Genomic DNA, 20,852 nt, shown 5'->3' on the forward strand with positions numbered 1-20,852 from the left:
GTGTATTTGTGTGTGTGTGTGTGTGTGTGTGTGTGTGTGTGTGTCACTGTAGCTGCGTGCACTGTAGTGTGTGTATTTGTGTGTGTGTGTGTGTGTGTGTGAGTGTGTCACTGTAGCTGCGTGCACTGTAGTGTGTGTATTTGTTTATGTGTGTGTGTGTGTGTGTGTAACTGTAGTGTACGCTTGCCTGCAGTGTGGAGCTTCTAAACGAGGGCCACATTTGGCTTTCTGTGGAACAAATATCTTGGCGAAGTCCCATCTAGTCTCACTGGATGATTGCTCCCCATAAAGTTATCCAGTCGCTAAGGTCCCGAGGGAGCCCTCACCCTCTCTAGGCTTATCACAATCCCCAGGAATTAATTATAAAATCTTAAATTATTAAAAAAATATATGAAAGATTCAGTAAATTACTTACTGAATATGTAAGTTTTGCATGTGGCAATGTCTAGCTTAATCATCTCCCCCCTAAAGCCGCCTCATTCCTGATGCTTTATGTACCGTAAGCTGAGGGACCATCAGAAACAGTCATGATCAGATGACAGCTGACAGCTTCATGGCCGATGAGTCCAGGGAGTGGATCAGATGTCCAGCACACTGCTTCTCTGCCTTTTGTCATACTCATAAACTGGCCGATAATGAGGGATTTTATATGGGCAGATTTGCATATTTGTGTATAAGAAGTCCTGTTGTCCCTACAAAAATCTTACAATTGAATGTGATTATGTGACTATGTTTATGCCATGAAGTATATGAGGCTGTGTTTTTTTCACCCTATTTGTTTCTCCAGGCCTCACGCCCAGTCATAACACAGACAATATGGCCAGCGCTGACCACTGCGGTCAGAGAGGACTGGATGGGTTTGCGGTTTCTGAAGTGGCGGCGTGAAGTGGCTCCATAGACCGTTTGCTCTTGCGCTCCTTTGAAACAGCCCCAGTCGGCTGTTTAATGCCAAGTGGGATGCACTCCAGTAAGGACAGATACATCTGAGGTTACCAGCCCCAAAACAAACACACACACACACAACTGCCCAATCTGGCAATGCTGATGCCCTCTCAGCCGCACGTCTGATCCGCTGGGCAGTGGTGAACTGGCCGTCGGGCACACCAGGACAAATCCCAGGGGATGCACACATCGGTGGGTAAAGTTTTTACCAGTCTAGTCTGTCTCTTTACTGCCCCTCTCTGCATATCTGTCTGTCTGTCTGTCTGTCTGTCTGTCTGTCTCTGCCTGTCTATCTGTCTGTCTCTGTCTATCTGTCTGTCTGTCTGTCTGTCTGTCTGCCTGCCTGCCTGCCTGCCTGTCATGGTGTGCAGGAGAGTGTGCTGTGTGCATGTTACTGCGTAGTGCTCACTGGGGCTCTCACTGATACATAAGCAGCAGAGACAGAGTTATGTTAAAACAACAACAACATACACATCCTGTTAGGGGATGTCCAGCTGCTGTCCACAGGTGTCCCAACAGGAGCCCCAGTTGATTCTTTTGATTCTATTGTCAAGGAACAAACTGAAGTGGTCCCCAATGTCGATGCAATTTCTGACCAAACATTCTCACTGATTTAGTGTTAAGTGATTTAGTGTTAAGTGTTAAGCTTTAGTGTTAAGTTGTGTTAATGATGGGTTAATGTTAATGATGGTTTGTGAGTCTTAAATGTATCTTGGAATACACACTGTGTGCTTTCCATGGCGTAAGTCTACTTAATCACTGCTAAAAAGTGCTAGGATACTAAATCTCTGATGGACTAAATACTTAAAGCTCCTATGAATTTAAAATGAATAAATGAAAATAAATAATGCAATAATGAAAGTTCTTGATCCTGTAGGACTCAGAGGTCCGGCTGCACCAATCCAGGACACGTGTAGATATTGGTAAGGAATTAAACATCTAAACATCTAATTCAGTAAACTGGCATTACTTCTTAATTCCTGTTGGATATAAGCTTGCAACAAACATATTTCAGTACACATTATGCTTTTTGGAACACCTCATAAACTAAACTATTGAAAATGTTTGTCAAAGGAAGAACAAGTTTATTTTTTAGTGAAAAAGTGTAATTCCAGAGTAATCTGAACTAAGGGTCTTTTTCACCATGTCAAGTCCAACACCCCCTCAAGAGCTAGATTACGTTGATCAAAGGAGTATCGAGTTTGACCAGCTTTAGCGCTTACAGCCAAAAGGCTAACAGTACAAGTGCTAAGGGCAAGAAGCCAAATATATCCAAACGGCCATTTTGTAACCACTAATAATGCTCAAAATAGCACCACACCTGCAGTAGTATGAATAGGGCCTCTACAAAATAGTGAGCATTTTGGCTAGAAGTGCTAAAACTTGGTACTCCTTCAATCAACATAATATAGCTCTCGAGCATCCTGATTTTATTTCATTCTACACAACAAACTGATGTCTGCACACAAATTAACACTCTCACTCAGACCCAAAAGCACACACTTACAGTAGAGTAGATATATCCTTGCTTCACATGAAACCACTGTCCTTCAATATGACCTTCCTGCTTGTCACAGGAGTGGGTTGGATAGTTGCTATGGTGACGAGTTCACAGGTCAACTTGAAATGACAACACTGTCTCTTGAAATGCTACGGCCAGTCTATATGTTTGTATATGTATGTGTGTGGTCTGTGTGTGTGTGTATGTGTGTTTCTAAATTATATATTCCTTTTATTTCCAAATTTAATTCCAGATGTTCAAGTCCTTTTATCCTCTCTCTATATGACTCCTTGTCTGTATGTGAGTGAGTGTGTATGTGAGTGAGTGTGTACTGTATGTGAATGAGTGTGTGTGTGAGTGAGTGTGTATGTGAATGTGTGTGTGTGTATGTGCAGATAGCAGAGCAGATGTTTCATCTGTCATATACTATTTGCCTGTGTCGAAAAACAAACATGCTTGTATTTGCCTATGTGGAATAAAAAAATGTGCTTGCATAGCTGTGTGAAGTCCTGTTTTGCCCGAGAATCAGAAGCCCTTCTCGGACTACTGCATTGTTTTGGAAAAGAGAGAGATGCTCACTTCAAGGGCTTACAATGGAGAAGGAGAAAACTTCAAACCCCGTCCTGAGGCAACTTTAGGCTAAAGGAGCCGCACCATGTCTTTCCTTCTGAATAAGTCAGGAGGCATTTGGCTAAAGGAGCCGCACCATGTTTTTCCTTCTGAATAAGTCAGGAGGCATTTGCTGAATCTTTCAAGGGATTTCTCCTTTTTTTTCTCCAAAATCAATCTTCAAAGCTGAATCGAACCCAAAGAACGGGGGCACCAGGAAACAGAGTGTGTCTCACCATAAATAGACATGTGTGAAAAATTGATGAGATCCCGTTGACTGTTTGGTGACAAATCATAAAGGATGTCAGAGGCACAGCAGAGATATGAGACCTGGTATTTATACTCAAACAAACATCACAGCACTCTCTGGGTCTCTCTGGTGCCTTTATCAATGTGTAGAGCCTTACTGTCGTAACATTAAAGCAACAGTATCCATTACTGCCAGACATTAGCGTCCATTACTGCCAGACATTAGTGTAAGCTAAAAAAATAAAATGTATATTTAGATATAGCAGAATCATGCTATACCAATGGATGTTCCTCCCATAATGCTGATTGAATGTATTATCATTATCATTGATATCATTATTATTTTCATCATTATTATGATTATCAACAACAACAACAACAACAACAACAGTATAAAATAGGACCCCATCTAACCATAGACTGTAATTTAAGGATCTTGCATTGTTGAGGAAAAAAAAAATATTTTCAAAGAGTGAATTTCTCAGGCTTATTTCAGACTGGTTTGTTGTTTTCTATTTACTGGTAATCTATTCCTTCATCAGTACACTGACTCTGTTGATTAAGTGGACAATGTTTGAGAGCAATGCCTTTTCTCTGCCAATGAGACATGCCATAACCTGCAAACAGTCAACAGATCAACTATGCTGACCTGCCGGTTACATCTCATCGCCTAAATACTGTATCAGAGATGCACTCAAAAAGTCACAAGCTTGTCAAGCAGTACAAAAATAGACACCTATGAAGTATTTTGATACAAAATACGAAGCCATTTTCTAACCACATATCTAACACCGGTTCCATATGTTCCGATAGGATGACTAAACTTCTCAAGAAACTTGAGGTTGGTATGAGAGGGAGTGTATTGTGGGTGTGTAAGCAACCTACTGTACAAGTTACTCACCTTGCACTGGGTCTGTGTGTGTGTGGGGGGGGGGGGGGGGTGTGTTATGTTACCATAGACAGTAAAAGATATGGACAGAGTCATCACATAGACGTCAATAGAGACTGGTGAAGCAAATTTCAACTGTTTCCTGTTGGTCGATGTGGTTTCTGCGCAGCCTTAGACTACGTATGCGGCCCTTCTGACTTGTGTAACTCTTGTGATAGCTGCACACAAATGTGATTCCCAGTCTGTCACAGAGAGAGAGAGCGGATATCGTTAACCGCGATTGAAATGGGCTGAGATTGGGTTAATGTAGGCCCTTCGTTACCATTACGTCTACATTTACTTCTCTTAAATGTCCTAGTTGTTCGTAGATGAATGTGATTTCATATAAACAGCACTTGCCATATTCATAGCCTACTGTCAATCCAGCACAACCTTGCTGAAATTGATTTTTTTTCTTCTGCTGCCAAAGGTGCAGCTTTTGGCCATATTTTGACCATTTTGGTCATTTTTGACCTATGCACCGATAATTCCAATTTTGACAGTGTTCCACCACTTGGATTTTCATGGGCTTTTATGTGATATGGGAAGGTTTCATGAATTGAATACAACAAAAATTTCTGTTGCAAGATTTCTGACACAGATTGCCTAGACTAGTGGGGGCAGGGCTAGGGGTGTGTAGGGGCATCCTCTAGGGTAGGGTTTCTCAACGGGGGCGGTACCGCCCCCTGGGGGGCGTTCGTACAACCTAGGGGGGCGCTGGGAACGTGAGGTGTTTTTTTTTTTTTTACATTTTAAACTTTAATGGTTTTCACATATTTTTGGTGCAATTGTTGCGATGTGCATATGTTGTTCACGTGATGTGCACTTGATTTTTGTCTAGGCCATCCTTAAAAATATTTCCGTTTGCCGTAACCCGACCGACCCTGTCAATTTAGAACCGACCCAAATATTTATTTTTTCCCCTTTTAGTCCGACCGACTTGCCGGTTGTAAACTTGTGTTAAGACCGACCGATTTTTTTTTTTTACTTTACACAACCAATACAAATAAAATACTATTTATTTTAGTAGGCCTAAGTATTGTGAATATAAATTGCCTACATACAAACGTAGGCTCTCTTAAATAAAACCCTGTGGCATCATCTCTACACCATTGGTTTACGCATGTCACACTATGGCCTATACGCTTCGTTTCATTCACACAAACATCTCGACAACGCTCATTACTTGGCACGAAGTTCTGGAAGAACTGTGCCCAGATCTTTTCCCATCCCTTCTCCCTCTGGTTTAACGGTGACCTTGTTGAAGAATTGAAATTGGTTGTGGTCTATTCAGTATTTCTCAAAATATGGGTCCGCAACGTACAGTAGAGACTGCTGGTCCGCGGAGTCGTGGAGTGAAATTAGGCCCGGTGCTTCGTCTGATAATTTGCTCGAAGTTGATCAAGATACCGCGGGCCAACAAAAAAAGAAAACAAACGTTTCTGCTATCGAGGTCATTAAACATGGAGCCATATAATAACGTGGTGGTATGTATGAGCGTTCATTCAATGCAGGCGTACGCGTCTGCGCGAGAGAAACTGAAACTAATCAATAACGTTGGTATCAAAGCTCCGCTTCATCCTGTTGAATGCTATTTAATTGTTTAACGACATAAGCACATTTTCATCAAAATTTCTATTTTAGGTTTTGTGTTACATAGTAATGTCTACATATGTGTTTTAAAAAGACCTCTTCAGACAAGATTAAGCATTAATTCAGTTAAATTCAACCTGCCAACTGCTCTTTAATAGAACGACGTTGATTTTTGGAACTTCCATAGAAACAGAGCAGAGACTGTATAATACACTGTATAGCACTGAGTATTGTATAGTCAAATTTGAATATAACGTGGCACAAAAGCTATTAGCCTTCTTTCTATCTGTTAAAGATCAACAGATCAGTGATTTACGCCTAATGTGCTCGCCAAAAAAGCTGGTATTGTGTTTCCTGAATCCTTACATTCAGGCATTCAAATTAAACTTCATTAAAAAACATGTATTTTTTTTTCTCCATACCAATGTATGATGCTTGCATGAGGGAAACATCCCAAAACAATAGCACCCATATAATTGTTGCTGTTTTGAGAAGCATTTCTTTTCTTATGCAAGCATCATGCAACCATGCAAAAGCAATGAAACTAATTATATCTTACATTAGTAAAGCAGTCCTCTGATGTGCATGTCACAAAACATTTAAGTGAAAGTGCATGTATAACAATATAGGCATAATAATGATTGTGATAATGATAATGACAATTTGATTGGGAGGGATTGGGGTTGGGTGGGCCATGACTGGGCCTCAGGTCAAAGAAGTTTGAGAAAGGCTGGTCTACATAACCTGCATCAGATTGAGGTTTGCAGTGATGCGTCTGAAGGCATGGGTTGAGGACCCAGTCAGTTATGTCACAATATACACATTTGTTTAAATTCATACCTACGTACAGTAATCACCATGACCAAAATTGTACTTTTTTTTTTACTTTGAATCTTGGAAAAAAAAAATATTGACCTACCTACCGACCCATCTTTTTATTTTTTTGGCTGTTACTGCAAACAAGAATATTTTTAAGGATGGCCCTATGATAAAATGACACGTCTTGTTGCCTACATTTAATGTTCCTATTGATTTTTCTTATAATTCCAGAAGAAACCAAAACAGCACAGATATGGGCTCGTTTTTTTTTTTTTTTTTTAATTGTGTGTGTGTGTGTGGGGGGGGGGGGGGGGGGGGGGGCGCCAGAGGATCAAAGTAAGGTCAGGGGGGCGTTTGCTCAAAAAAGGTTGAGAACCACTGCTCTAGGGTAAGGGTGGGGGTGTGTGTTGGCATCCTCCGGGGGGGGGGGGTGTATGTGGTTGCGGTTGAGGGAGAAGGAGAGGGAGGGGCAGTCAAACCCAGGTGGCAAGGGACTGCGCAGTCTCCAAACACAACTCCACTCGCCCTGGGCTAGGAAACGGAACAGATGGTGGGAGATTGTTTTATTTCAATGATCCCCTCTCCCCACACTCTACCCCAACCTCTATTTCCCACCCCACCCTACACTGAAAGGGGACATCTTGAGGGGACGTCTTGAGTTTAAACGTGAGTTTCAATTCCGCTTGAGTTGTGTGACTTTCAGATTCATACCGGAGGTGGAATTAACAATGCAAACACCCTCAGACATGATTGTATGATTTTATATGCATATAACAGTCACTGGGCTGTCAATCCATGAGGGTTAAAATCAAGTGCTCCTCTCTCCTCGTAAGGAAGTTGAGCCTGTCTGGTTGACATGAGTTTAAATATTCAAAACAGTTTTCCTCTCAAGTCGACTCCAAAGGTCTCCTGCATTTGTCGTTCTGATTTTGTCACAATATTGAAGTAAAGAAGCTTTCGTCCCGCATTAAGAGGAATAAAGTATGCTCAACTGACAGGCAGCTTCTCCTGAGACGTGAGTCTTGCCATAGGATTGCTGCGGGGTTGTGGTGGGGCGTTATCAAGAGGGAATATCTGCAAAGATGTGCTGTCTTACAAAGACAGTAATGACATTAGTTATATAAAACTCATGGGATTTCCTTCCATTAAATTGTCATTGCCTGTATTTCGCTAGCATGCCAGTCAAAAGTGTTTGCACTGCTTTGGTATTTTGTCCAGAATCAGGAAGAGGATGCACATAAACACATGACCTTTCCCGCTTCTCCTGCATGTACAGGAGAAGGTCACACACATTTATTGGTCATCTTTATACCACCAATAAAACCGCACGAATCTGCACCTATCCCTCTCGCTAAAGCGGTTTGTGACCTATGATTTATGCTTTCCAATATCCTACAATACATGACCTTTACAGGCAGTGACAGAAAACAGCAGACATTTTTGACCAACAACCTTCACAGTCTGTCAAATATTGAACCATTTTGAATGTATAAACACCACTTCACTTATTATGGTGGTCTGAATGTGCTTTGGAAATTAGCATTCACAAGATGATTTCATGAGGCTGCTTTGCCAAGAACAGACTTGTATAAACCCTAAAGATAACATTGTTAAAGAGCCTTGACCATGATTTTGATTTGGTGATCGTTCAATTTGGTTGATTTGGTGGTCGTTCAATTCCACATACTACCTCAAATGCCAAGACTCTGTTTGGTTGCTTTGGTTTTGGTGTAAGTATTTAGCAGATGCTATTATCCAGTGCCTGTGGATGTGGCATTTGCTTCTCTATGGTAACCAACAGAGTAACAAGGAAGCTACACCAGGTGGGCAACTGAAGCGCTCCGTTCACGTAGCGTAAAAATAGTATTTAGAAGACTAGCCTAATTTTTTCGAATGCACACCCCACTATTACATCTGGTGTAGCCAGTTCTACTGATAAGTGCAAGCTAATTGTTGGGGCAGACGCATCGCGAACAGAACACTTCAGTTACGTGCCTGGTGTAGCCTCCCTGTAACTTGCGTTGGTGCAGATTCAGCCCTCATGTACATTTCGTCACCAGAGTACAGTATGTATGCACAGCTCTGTGCAGACGTCTAGTGTATCCTCCATTTTGTATGCAGTCGCACAGACCAACCTCACCTCTCCCACATAAGAGTCCAGCGTTATAAAGCTCTAAGACGCTGAACATGCACAGCTGAATTATTTACACAGGCCTTGGCCTTCAGACGGCCCCGCTGGGTCTCAGCCCTGACGCTGGGGCTTCTGTCGACTCTGTGTGTTTCTACACGCTCTTCCTTAGCTTCTTAAAGCTAGCGTTCAAGAGTTGAAGAACAACGAAGCAAGAGGAAAAAAGTAGTGCAACTCCAAGCAAGCACCATCCTTCAGGGTATATGACTCGCATTAAGAATGCTTCATATTCTGTAAAAGAATGCCTCCATCAGGTGATCAACTGGCCTCTCTGTGACCCGTGTGTCTATGTCTGGGCTGTGGCTATATCATGTTCCTAAATAGCTATGCTAATGCTTTACTCATGTGCTTAATTTCAGGGCAGCCGTGGCCTAATGGTTAGTGCTTCGGACTTGTAACCGGAGGGTTGCCGGTTTGAACCCCGACCAGTAGGGACGGCTGAAGTGCCCTTGAGCAAGGCACCTAACCCCTCACTGCTCCCCGAGCGCCGCTGTTCACTGCGCCGGGATTAGTGTGTGCTTCACCTCACTGTGTGTTTACTGTGTGCTGAGTGTGTTTCACAGTGTAAAAAATTATACTCTTTAACCTCATACTCTGGGAAAATAACAATCTGGCATTTGCTGTGTACTTAATAAGATATTTAGGTACAGTAACATTTACAGTACACATTAATGTAGTTTCAGTCAGAGGTGATTAGAATACCTACTTGGCTTAGTGTCTGTTTTACAACCGTTGCTCAGATTACCAAAGGAAATTTCCCCTTTTTTCACTGTTATAGCACAGTCTAGACTTAACCCTAGTATTAATATTCACAGTCTAGACCTAACCCTAGTATTAATATTCACAGGAAGTCTTTTCAGACTTAAGATTTGTGACTTGAGAATGGTTTTTTTCCACTGTCCTTGAATGTGTGTTATGTTGTAATATGAATTATTTTATTGTACTTGCATACAATACTTGTGTTTATTTTTACGCGGGTGGGTCTGGTCACATTCGCTAGATAGCAACGTTCTGGGTTAACATATTCATGTGCATGTGCATGTCCGGTAGGCCAACGTGAGATTTCCCCCATTCTGTTCCTCTCTCCTTCTTTGTGTGTGTCCGTCTCAAATGCACAAACCAAAGCCTATTCATATAATACAAATAAACAGTTGTTTCTAATTATCCAGAGGATAGCCTAATTCTATTTCATAAAATACCTGATGTAAGCAAATGGTTAACATTTAGATCTTAACCACGATTATCTGGCAACGTCCCTGCTGAAGCTCACTCTTGGATAAAAAAAAAGAAGTTACTGCGAGTTATTTCCACACATGTTGCCACACTCCACACCAGCCTCTAGGCTAATTAAGTTTAGTTTAATTAGTTTATAGCATGGCCTAATATTGTGCAGCCAAAATCATCCCGGTCTTCTTACTTTGAGATTGCGTTTTATGATTGTTTTCTTTAAGTGGCAGTCCGTAGCCTACCGCTTAGGACAGGTTACACCATCGAAACGTATCTGATGGTCAGCAAGAAGAGTAACATTGGCATGCTACTTTGGGCAAGTTTACGGCAGAGAGCTGATGTAAGAAATGTTAAGGCATTTGTTTGAGTGTGGGCGCGTGCCTGTGTTTGTGTGTGTGTGTGTGTGTGTGTGTGTGTGAGGGAGGGAGAGACAGAGGATGAAGGGTTGCTTAGGCTACTTTGTTTTTAAGTCCAGACGTTCCCCATTGTAATAGGCAGTTTAACATAGCCTAGACTGTTCCCCATTGCAATAGGCAGTTTAACATAGCCTAGACTGTTTTAGACAAGGCTACATTGACTGCATTTATTTATTTGCTAGCCTACATGAATGTCTTGTGAAGTAAAGTAACATTATCATGGCTACATGATATTGCTGCAACTACATTAGGCCTAAACGCAGGGTGGATTATATCTCCAAAATGGGTAGAGCGGGCGCGGGTTATTAAAATAAAATGGCCCACGCATCACTAGTGTATAGTGTGTATATATAGGTGTAAGGGTCTTCTCCTGTTTTCCCTGTAGACAATGTACCTTGATTTTGTATTCCATCACATCACCTTTGTTTACTTCCTGTGTCCTGTGCTCGTTTGTTTACCCTGGCCATGTGCTTCTGTTCCTTCTCCCTGTCTCCACCCCTCACATGTGTCTTGTTCTGTCCCTGATCATTGGCTCATTGTTTTCACCTGTGTCCAGTTCTGTCCCTGATCATTGGCTCATTGTGTGTCTAGTTCTGTCCCTGATCATTGGCTCATTGTTTTCACCTGTGTCTAGTTCTGTCCCTGATCATTGGCTCATTGTGTGTCTAGTTCTGTCCCTGATCATTGGCTCATTGTTTTCACCTGTGTCTTGTTAGCCCAGCTCTGTGTTGTGTCAGTCTTCATTTGTGTGTTCATGTAATCATGCTGTTGTGTTGCTTGTTTCCATGTTTCCTGGATTATAAGAAAAGATTGTAAATTATCCTTGTTTTGTCGTCAATTTAGGTCTTACGCTTGACCATGATAACAGCCATCCAGTGCTCAGATACAACATATCTAAATACGTATACAACTCTAACAAAACACAAAGATAGTATTCTATTATTATTGATAATAAATCTGAATGTATTATTCTTACCACTGTTATAATTTGTTGTCATACTTGTTTGTTTGCCTTCCCTTGAGTGAGTTTAAATCATATGGCTCAGGCTAGGAACAGTGCACATTCTGGCCACTATTTTGCAGCCTTCGCTATCCACTCTAGACAGGAAACAGGACTGCCCGGCTGTGTGCCTGCTGTAAATCCTCAGGACCTATAAATTGTCGAGCGACTCCCTAAATGGCCTTTAAAGGAACCCATTACTCATTCTGAATATGCGATTCACATATTGCCCGTGTCCATATATCAATGAGCTATACAGCATTGTGTGTGTGTGTGTATGTGTGTGTGTGTGTGTGTGTGTTTTACAAGATGTTTCATATCAGCAAGCAAGTATAACTCTTAACAACTTGTGCAAGATACACATAAGTGAAATATGGCAAGAACTGGTGACAGAAACCATGTAACGAAACCGATATCTGATCAATACAATTAGTGCCATCCATTAGGCCCTAATGGTTAGGGAAACCCCTGGTCCCTTCCAACTTCTATACCCCCTCCCTATATTCCACTACCTATACCCCCCTCCCTATATTCCACTACCTATACCCCCCTCCCTATATTCCACCTCCTATACCCCCCTCCCTATATTCTGTCCATCACACACTTGTTCTTTCTTTCTTACATTATCTCACTCTGTAGATGCAGAAATATTGCATTTGATATCAAAACTATAGCACAGTCATCACCACAGTAATACACCAGAGCCTATCATTTCAGACAAAAGCAATCTGAACACATAGGCTTAGGGGAAACGGAGTGATCTGGCTGTGATCAGCCAGCAGTTTCCCCTCACCCTTCTAAACTCATCCTTTGAAGATATTTGTAGATGCTTTGCCAAGAGGAGGATTTATTTCAGTAATGGTATCTGTGGTATCTCTTAGTGAATTACTGAGGCTCTCGCTCCCATCTAATCTGAGGAGAAGCTACCTGAACTTATCCTATTTGTCATGGGCTTTGGCACAGCCCACCATCTGTCTTGCATCTTGGAGTCAAACAACCAGATACAGGATTTTGATTGGATGCCTGACATGGCTAATTGACAGCTGTGATTGGTAGACACAGGGTGCTCTCTGACAGGAATCTTTAGCTTTCTGTCCCAACATTTAGCAAACAGTGACATTTACTCTCTTTAAGAAATTCTACTTAGTGAAACCCAGAAGATGCGATACTGCATCTACATAGTTAGTGACTAAGCCAAAAACTCCATAGACTTCACAGAGAGAGTGAACGAGAGAGAGAGATGGAGGGAGAGAGAGAGAGAGAGAGAGATGGAGGGAGAGAGAGAGTGAGAGCAAGAGAGAGAGGGAGAGAGACGACATAAGCCACCCAGTATTTTCTACTGTGTGGTGTGTTGATAGCGACATCAGCAGACAAAATATAATGATTTTTTTGTTATAAATCTTTATATGTAACTTATATATTACGGTAATTACGTGAAAATAATTTACCGTAGAACGTTGGGAAATCCCATTCAAGTCAAAGGAGCATTTTATTAGCATTGTGGAGAGCCGTGTAATAAATTAATTTATTGTATGGTCCCTAATGAACGGAATTCCACGAAAATGGAATATAATATACATTATCCCACTTATTATACGGCTACTTGCCAAAACAAAAAAATAAACTCCACCATATGTCTCTTTACATTTAGTTGTTACCGTTTCATCGTGGCTTTTGCTGAGAAACAAATAGTTATAGAGTCGTATAATAAATCTGTAGAATAGAATAGAAACTTTAATTATGTATATAAAAAATAATGTAATAACTATGATATATATAATATGTAATGTATAGTACAATATGGGCTCAAACCCACCACTTGAAGCACCTCAGATTGGGAGGGGCAAAGAGCAAAGAGGCTGCACCCCATGGGTGGCATCGAGAGGGAGCGTGCTAAGCAAAGAGGCTGCACCCCATGGGTGGCATCAAGAGGGAGCGTGCTAAGCAAAGAGGCTGCACCCCATGGGTGGCATCGAGAGGGAGCGTGCTAAGCAAAGAGGCTGCACCCCATGGGTGGCATCGGGAGAGAGCTTAATGTACTTTCTGCTCAGCTACTCTAGCAGCATGTCTACCATGACACGCATTAGGTCTTTGCAATGGCATCACTTCATGTACTAAGTTCATGAAATGAATCTTCAGTGCTTTCTTTCTCCACTGCACAATAAACAAAACCATGACAAAAAGACAAAGCCATTTTTCATCACTGAAATGGAGTGTCTTTAGCCTAGCTCTGTGTGTGTGTGTGTGTGTGTGTGTCTGTGAATGTGTAAGTGTGTGTGTGTGTGTGCATGCATGTGCGCGTGTGTAAGTGTGTGTATGTGTGTGTGCATGTGTAAGTGTGTGTGTGTGTGTGCATGTGTAAGTGGGTGTATGTGTGTGTGCATGTGTAAGAGTGTGTGTGTGTGCATGTGTAACTGTGTGTATGTGTGTGTGCATGTGTAAGTGTGTGTGTGTGTGCGTGCGTGTGTGTGTGTGTGTGCATGCATGTGCGCGTGTGTTAGTGTGTGTATGTGTGTGTGCATGTGTAAGTGTGTATGTGTGTGTGTATGTGTGTGCATGTGTAAGTGCGTGTGTGTGAAATGAACCACTACACATCAAAGGTTAAGTGACAGCATGGACCAGGGTGGCGTCCCTGCACATGGCTGCTCAGTTCAGCGCGTCTCACGTCTGCGTCTCTCGTGTGTGTGTGTGTGTGTGTGTGTGTGTGTGTGTGTGTGGGGAAACCCTCCCTGTGGTCTGCAGCCGGCGTAAACGCTCCTGTGTTTATCGAACCCACTCTGTGCTCTAGTGAGCCGTTCTCCACACCTCAGTGCTCGGTTTTATTGAAATCAATGGCAGTTTGCAGCCCACTGACTTGACTGCGGGAGAGTGTCTTTGTAGCCTTGGGAAGCACATACACCATGTACTTTACATTCGTTTATTGTTCTTTTATGTCCTGCCTGGTCAGGGTAGGAGTCTTCCAGAGAAAATGAAAGACACATAAATGCATCTTTCATATCAAATAAACCCACTCATTCCACTCCGCGCTCCATCTCAAACCTTCAGTCCTCAGCAGACATACTGTACAGCAAGACAGGAAAAAACGCTTCATAGATCAAATACATCATGCTCCGTTTCAATCAATAAGATATTTGCGTTTACAGAGTGTGTCACTGTCCCAGCTGCATCTCGGTGCAGGGCGGGGGTGGATGCTGGACGTGCGCTCTGAGAAGGGGTCACCTATTTGCACCTTCAATTTCAATTTATTGTGCTTATAGAGCGCCAAAACAGTATCATGGCGCTTTACAGAATGTAGGCGACATGATACATGACACAGACCTTCTGAGAAGGGGTCACCTATTTGCACCTTCTTTCCAGCATCCAAAATTATTTTGTTGCTTCGGTGTGGATGCATGAGGGTGAATAAAATATTTTAGAATCTTTCTGAAGGATTCTATCCCAATATAAATCCCCAATAAACAACCACAGGGAACTTCATATCACTGAAGTTTCTCAGTGGTGAATGCGAGTGAACTTAAAAGATCTGAGGTTCTGAGCGGAAAATGTAAAAAAAGTTGATGCGCTTGAAGATCTGTCCACGGCCACCATACTGTACTGATCAGCAGTGAGAGCGTACGCTCTGATGAATGGACTGGCACAGTGGGAAGCCATCTTTTGCCATGTTTTTAAGCATGTTGGCTCTGTGTGTGGTTGTGTGTGTGTGTGTGTGTGTGCGTGTGTGTGTGTGTGTGTGTGTACTTTGTAACATTCTGTGCCCACAGGGATCAACCTTTGCTACATATAATTTTGACAAACACACACACACACACACACACACACACACATAAACACACACAGCTTTTAAATATGTTCATGCAGTCTTTTTACTGTACCCCGAAATAGTCAAAGTAGTCTCTTTCTCTCTCTGTTAACGTATGCTCTTGGGTCTGTTAAAAGGGAACTGGAAACAAAGTGAACTAGCGCTATTGGCCAGGGATCACATCCACAGGGCTCCCTCCGCCTCTCTACCAGGGCCTGCTCAGTGGCAGATGGCCTCCGAGAGAGAGAGAGAGAGAGAGAGGGAGAGAGGGAGAGAGAGAGGGAGAGAGAGAGAGGGAGAGAATGAAAGACAAAACGAGTAGATGAGAGGTACAGAGACAGAATAAATGAATGAGAGAGACACACAGAGAGAAAGATAGAGATAGAAAGAGATAGATAGAATGAAAGAGGGAGATAGAATGAAAGCGAGAGACACCCAGTAAAACCCAAGGATTGCCCCGCTCAGCGATTCAGAGCACGCTGCTGCTACTGCTGCTACTAGGCATGGCAATGACCCTGCAGAAATGATGGACACAAAAGCGGCACTAATGCAAGCTGCACAGGCACGGTTAGCTAACAAGTTCCCACAGGTAAGAGAGGAAAACAAAGCATCCGGCTGCAGTGTGTGTGTGTGCACGTGTGTGTGAGTGTGTGCACGTGTGTGTGTGTGTGTGCGCGTGTGTGCATGCGTGTGTATGTTTGTGTGTGTGCGTGTGTGTGTGTGTGACTGTGTTCGTGTGTGTGTGTGTGGCTGGCCATGAGAGTCCCAAGGTTGTTCCACTTCAGCTGTGTATAAGTAAGTAAGTATACTCTTTTGATCCCGTGAGGGAAACTTGGTCTCTGCATCCCAATCGGTGAATTAGTGAAACACACACAGCACACAGTGAACACACAGTGAGGTGAAGCACACACTAACCCGGAGCAGTGAGCTGCCTGCTACAGCGGTGCTCAGGTAGCAGTGAGGGGTTAGGTGCCTTGCTCAAAGGCACTTCAGCCGTGGATGTGGGCATGGGAGAGCAGTGCTCAACCACTTCCCCCGCCCACATTTTTCCTATTGGGTTGGGGATCAAACCGGCAACCCTTTGGTTACATGCCCGAAGCCCTAACCAGTAGGCCATGGCTGCCCCACAATGTATATGGAAGCACATGCCAGTTCCCTGGCTTCGTAAGTACAGTATGCATGCTTAACAGCGTAAACATGTCCAAAATGTTGAGTGTTGAGTTTGTAGCACATAAAAATGTACAGTCTCTGAAGAATGGGTTGTTCAAGAAAAGCATTCTCTCTCTTGTCACTTTCTCTGTTTGTTTGCAAGGTAGTGTACAGTATGTGCAATTGTGTATGTGTGACCTGTTAAGAATGAAAGATAAGCAGATAAACACAGGCAAATCCACTCATTGTTTTTCCTGAGTTAAGTGATGTGTCTTATTGTATTGTGTGTTCTTGCCAATACTGTACGTCTAGTGAAGGGGTATTTGTGTCTAGTGAAACGGTATTTGTGTGTCTTATTGCATGGTATTGTGTGTTCTTGCCAGTACGTTTAGTGAAGGGGTATTTGTGTGTCTTATTGCATGGTATTGTGTGTTCTTGCCAATACGTCTAGTGAAGGGGTATTTATGTGTCTTATTGTATTGTGTGTTATTGCCAGTTCATGTAGTGAAGGGTATTTGTGTCTAGTAAAGGGGTATTTGTGTGTCTTATTGTATTGTGTGTTCTTGCCAATACATCTAGTGAAGGGTATTTGCAAAAAGCAAAAACTCAGTGGAGCTCCTGGCTGCTCTGTAAAAAACACTCAACAAATAATGTCCTTGTGGATTTCTTTCAAAGACACATTAAAAAGCCTTTATAATATGCAGCAATATGGCCTATGAATAATAATCTCTCAAGTGCATTTTCATTTAAAAAACGGCATGAGGTGTTTTCATATGCAGGATAAATCTCTGATCCCAGCGGGGCTCTTTATGTTTTCTTTTGTCTTTAAAACGTCTGCATGTCAAAAGTGAGTGTTTTCCGCTGTGATTGACACACTGATTGGCCCAGCTCGGTAGCCGTGCAGCATGGATTGCATTGTTTCTGAGTGTTTTAATTGACTAATTTAAAATCAACATTGGCAAAGTGTCAATCCCTCAAGATTTAGCAGAAGGGCAGAAAAATCAATGAGAGAGTTTGCTAGTCAGCCGTTTAGTCAGCCTGGATTTAATTTCACCACTTGATGCTTTTAATTATCTTTTTTTCTGTTAACACTGAGTTGGCATTGGGCAATGTATGTTTAGGAATACAAGTAGGCGTAAACTTGTGAATGAAAATATAGTCAAAATATAGGTTGGGTCAGTTGACAGGTAGCAAAAAGATGGGTCTAGTTCACCAAGGATTTGATTAGTTAATGACTGTTTATAAAGTATAAAACATTTGTATCAAAATAATGTGAAGGAGAAATTTTGGATTACTAACATTTTTATGAAATAGAAGTGATTAACATTTCATTTTCTTATATTCTGTGTATGCTCTCTATACATTCAATACTGTGCATCAACTTTGCTTTGTCTGTCATTTGCTCTCTCCATGTCACGATTTTCTAAGAAAGGTCACGCGACCCCCTTTGTCTCGAGTTAAGGGTATTCTGCCTGAGGCAGTAATATTAGGAATATCTCAACAGGAACTAGACTATGGCAAGAAAAGGATGTATGTATTGTATTGACCAATTATCTACTTACTTGCAGTAGCCACATGACTTGCGTATGGTGCATTAACATGCTGTTGCCAGTGATGTTGCTCCCGGTATCGTGAATAAACCTGCAGTGGTTCCTCACACCTGAGTGTTGCCTGGATATTTTTGAGCACAAATGCATAGATAACGAGATGAACTAGATATTTCCTCCTCCCTCTGTGGCTCTCTCGGGCTTCGTTTCGACTCATCCTGGTGGCTTTGTCGCAGCGGTGCTGTTCTGCTTGGCTGGTCCTCTCTGATTCGAGGTGGAGTAAACAGTTTCCTAGAATATGGCACCGTCCGTCGCCAAGTAGCCCGGCTCGGGCAATTGAAATTCTCGACCACGGCGTGAAGCGGAAAGGTGCAGGCAGACCACAATTTGTTATCTAAATACGCCAAGACCACTGCGAATTGTTATCAACTTCTCTCCTCTGCCACACGACGTGTTTGACTATGAACTTTATCTAGTCATCTGTTTATCTGTCAAAGGCGGATAACAGGCTTCAGCTGCCGGGCAGAAAAATCCATCTAAATGCAATTTCTAGATGGGCGGCAGCCGTCTAATTCACACGTATGCCTTAAAACTATCCACTCCGTATACAGAGTTAAGGGAGCGTATGAGCAATCCAATTACTGCTTATATAAAGTTACAGAATCAAGTTGTAGAAACCATAGGGCCCCAGGTCCAAGCTGATGGCCTCACATTCACATACAGGCCATTAGATGCTACTATGCATTGTGTTATAAATGCCCATTATATGCATTGTGCTATAAATACCCATTATATGCATTGTGTTATGCATAAATACCCACTATATGCATTGTGTTATGTATACATACCCATTATGCATTGTGTTATGCATAAATACCCACTATTTGCATTGTGTTACAAATACCCATTACATGCATTGTGTTATAAATACCCATTATATGCATTGTGTTATGCATAAATACCCACTATATGCATTGTGTTATGTATACATACCCATTATGCATTGTGTTATAAATACCCATTATATGCATTGTGTTATGCATAAATACCCATTGTATGCATTGTGTTATGTATACATACCCATTATGCATTGTGTTATAAATACCCATTATATGCATTGTGTTATGCATAAATACCCATTATATGCATTGTGTTATGTATACATACCCATTATGCATTGTGTTATTCATAAATACCCACTATATGCATTGTGTTATAAATACACATTGTATACATTGTGCTATGCATAAATACCCATTATATGCATTGTGTTATGCATAAATACCCATTATATGCATTGTGTTATGCATAAATACCCACTATATGCATTGTGTTATAAATACCCATTATATACATTGTGTTATGCATAAATACCCATTATATGCATTGTGTTATGCATAAATACCCATTATATGCATTGTGGTATACATATTATGCATTTTGTTATGCATAAATACGCATTGTGTTATAAATACCCATTATATGCACTGTGTTATAAATACCCATTATATGCATTGTGTTATGCATACATACCCATTATATGCATTGTGTTATGTATATACATACCCATTATGCATTGTGTTATGCATAAATACTCATTATATGCATTGTGTTATAAACACCCACTATATGCATTGTGTTATGCATAAATACCCATTATGCATTGTGTTATGCATAAATACCCATTATATGCATTGTGTTATGCAGAAATACCCACTATATGCATTGTGTTATGTATACATACCCATTATGCATTGTGGTACGCATAAATACCCATTATATGCATTGCGTTATGCATAAATACCCATTATATGCATTGCGTTATGCAGAAATCCTGGCTGAAATGTGGCTGCCTGTCTTGGTTTATATAGTTAATCAGCTACAGTGTGTTTTGCATCTGAAATGTTTGACACTAACGTGATGCTAAGTGCTTTGGTTATCATGACAGATTATCACATTCTTGCCCATGTAATCAGTTAAGATTAGTGCTGTCAGTTTAACGCGTTATTAACGACGTACGTAAACCTATTTTAACGGCGTCAATTTTTTTTATCGCGAGATTAACGTTCTTTTTGGTGTAACAAACTTTGTAGTTTAATATAAGTAAATTTATTGAATGGCCTGTAAATTAATAACTAGATGTAATGTCAAGGTGTGATTAGGCTATCTGTCTTTCCCATTAGAATCAATGATATATGTATGTTAACTTGTTTTCCGCTAAAATGGGGCGTGATGCAGATTAAATGTAACCTATCTTTATGATGATGCACCTTTAGTAGGCTACGTAAAGGCATGCTGCACACACTTGTTTGGGCTTACGAGCCGGCCAAAGAGTAGATTCGTACAGTAAACACCAACGCAGTTCTGAACTCCCGGTCAGCTGAATGGTGTTTTAAATTGCTGTGGACACCGATGCCGACATGAGTGCGATGCACTCTGCTTTCGACATTCATTTACTGTACATTACATTCCATTGTTTTCCATACAACTCTGCACACCAGCATCGCACTTTGGCGCCATGTAAATCACGATTCAGTTATATTTGGTCGACGCCGCTCCATAAAATCCATTGTTCATCCAGTGTTTGCGTGTTAAAAACTTCGGCGCTGATGTGTGTGGCAAGTGACAGTGCACCATAGACTGTAGGCCTATAAAATGGCAGTGCACTCATGTCGAAAATTTCCTTATTTTCAACTGAACTCAAAGATAATGAATATAGTAGGCCTATTTTTATGTTTGTTATGCCCTTTATTAGCTATATTTCTGAATAATATATTGTGTTGCCTCAGGTCTGCTGCACATCTTTTGAAATTTGATTTGAAACTAGATGTACCGCATAGCGGTACAAAATATGACCGCCGCTCATTCCTGTACATCTGTTCCGC

Source organism: Alosa pseudoharengus, unplaced genomic scaffold (genome assembly GCF_046254945.1).
Source record: "Alosa pseudoharengus isolate Yale_2024_CS ecotype anadromous, Long Island Sound unplaced genomic scaffold, YU_APseudo_1.1 YU_APseudo_1.1_scf_13, whole genome shotgun sequence".
Taxonomy (NCBI): Eukaryota; Metazoa; Chordata; class Actinopteri; order Clupeiformes; family Clupeidae; genus Alosa; species Alosa pseudoharengus.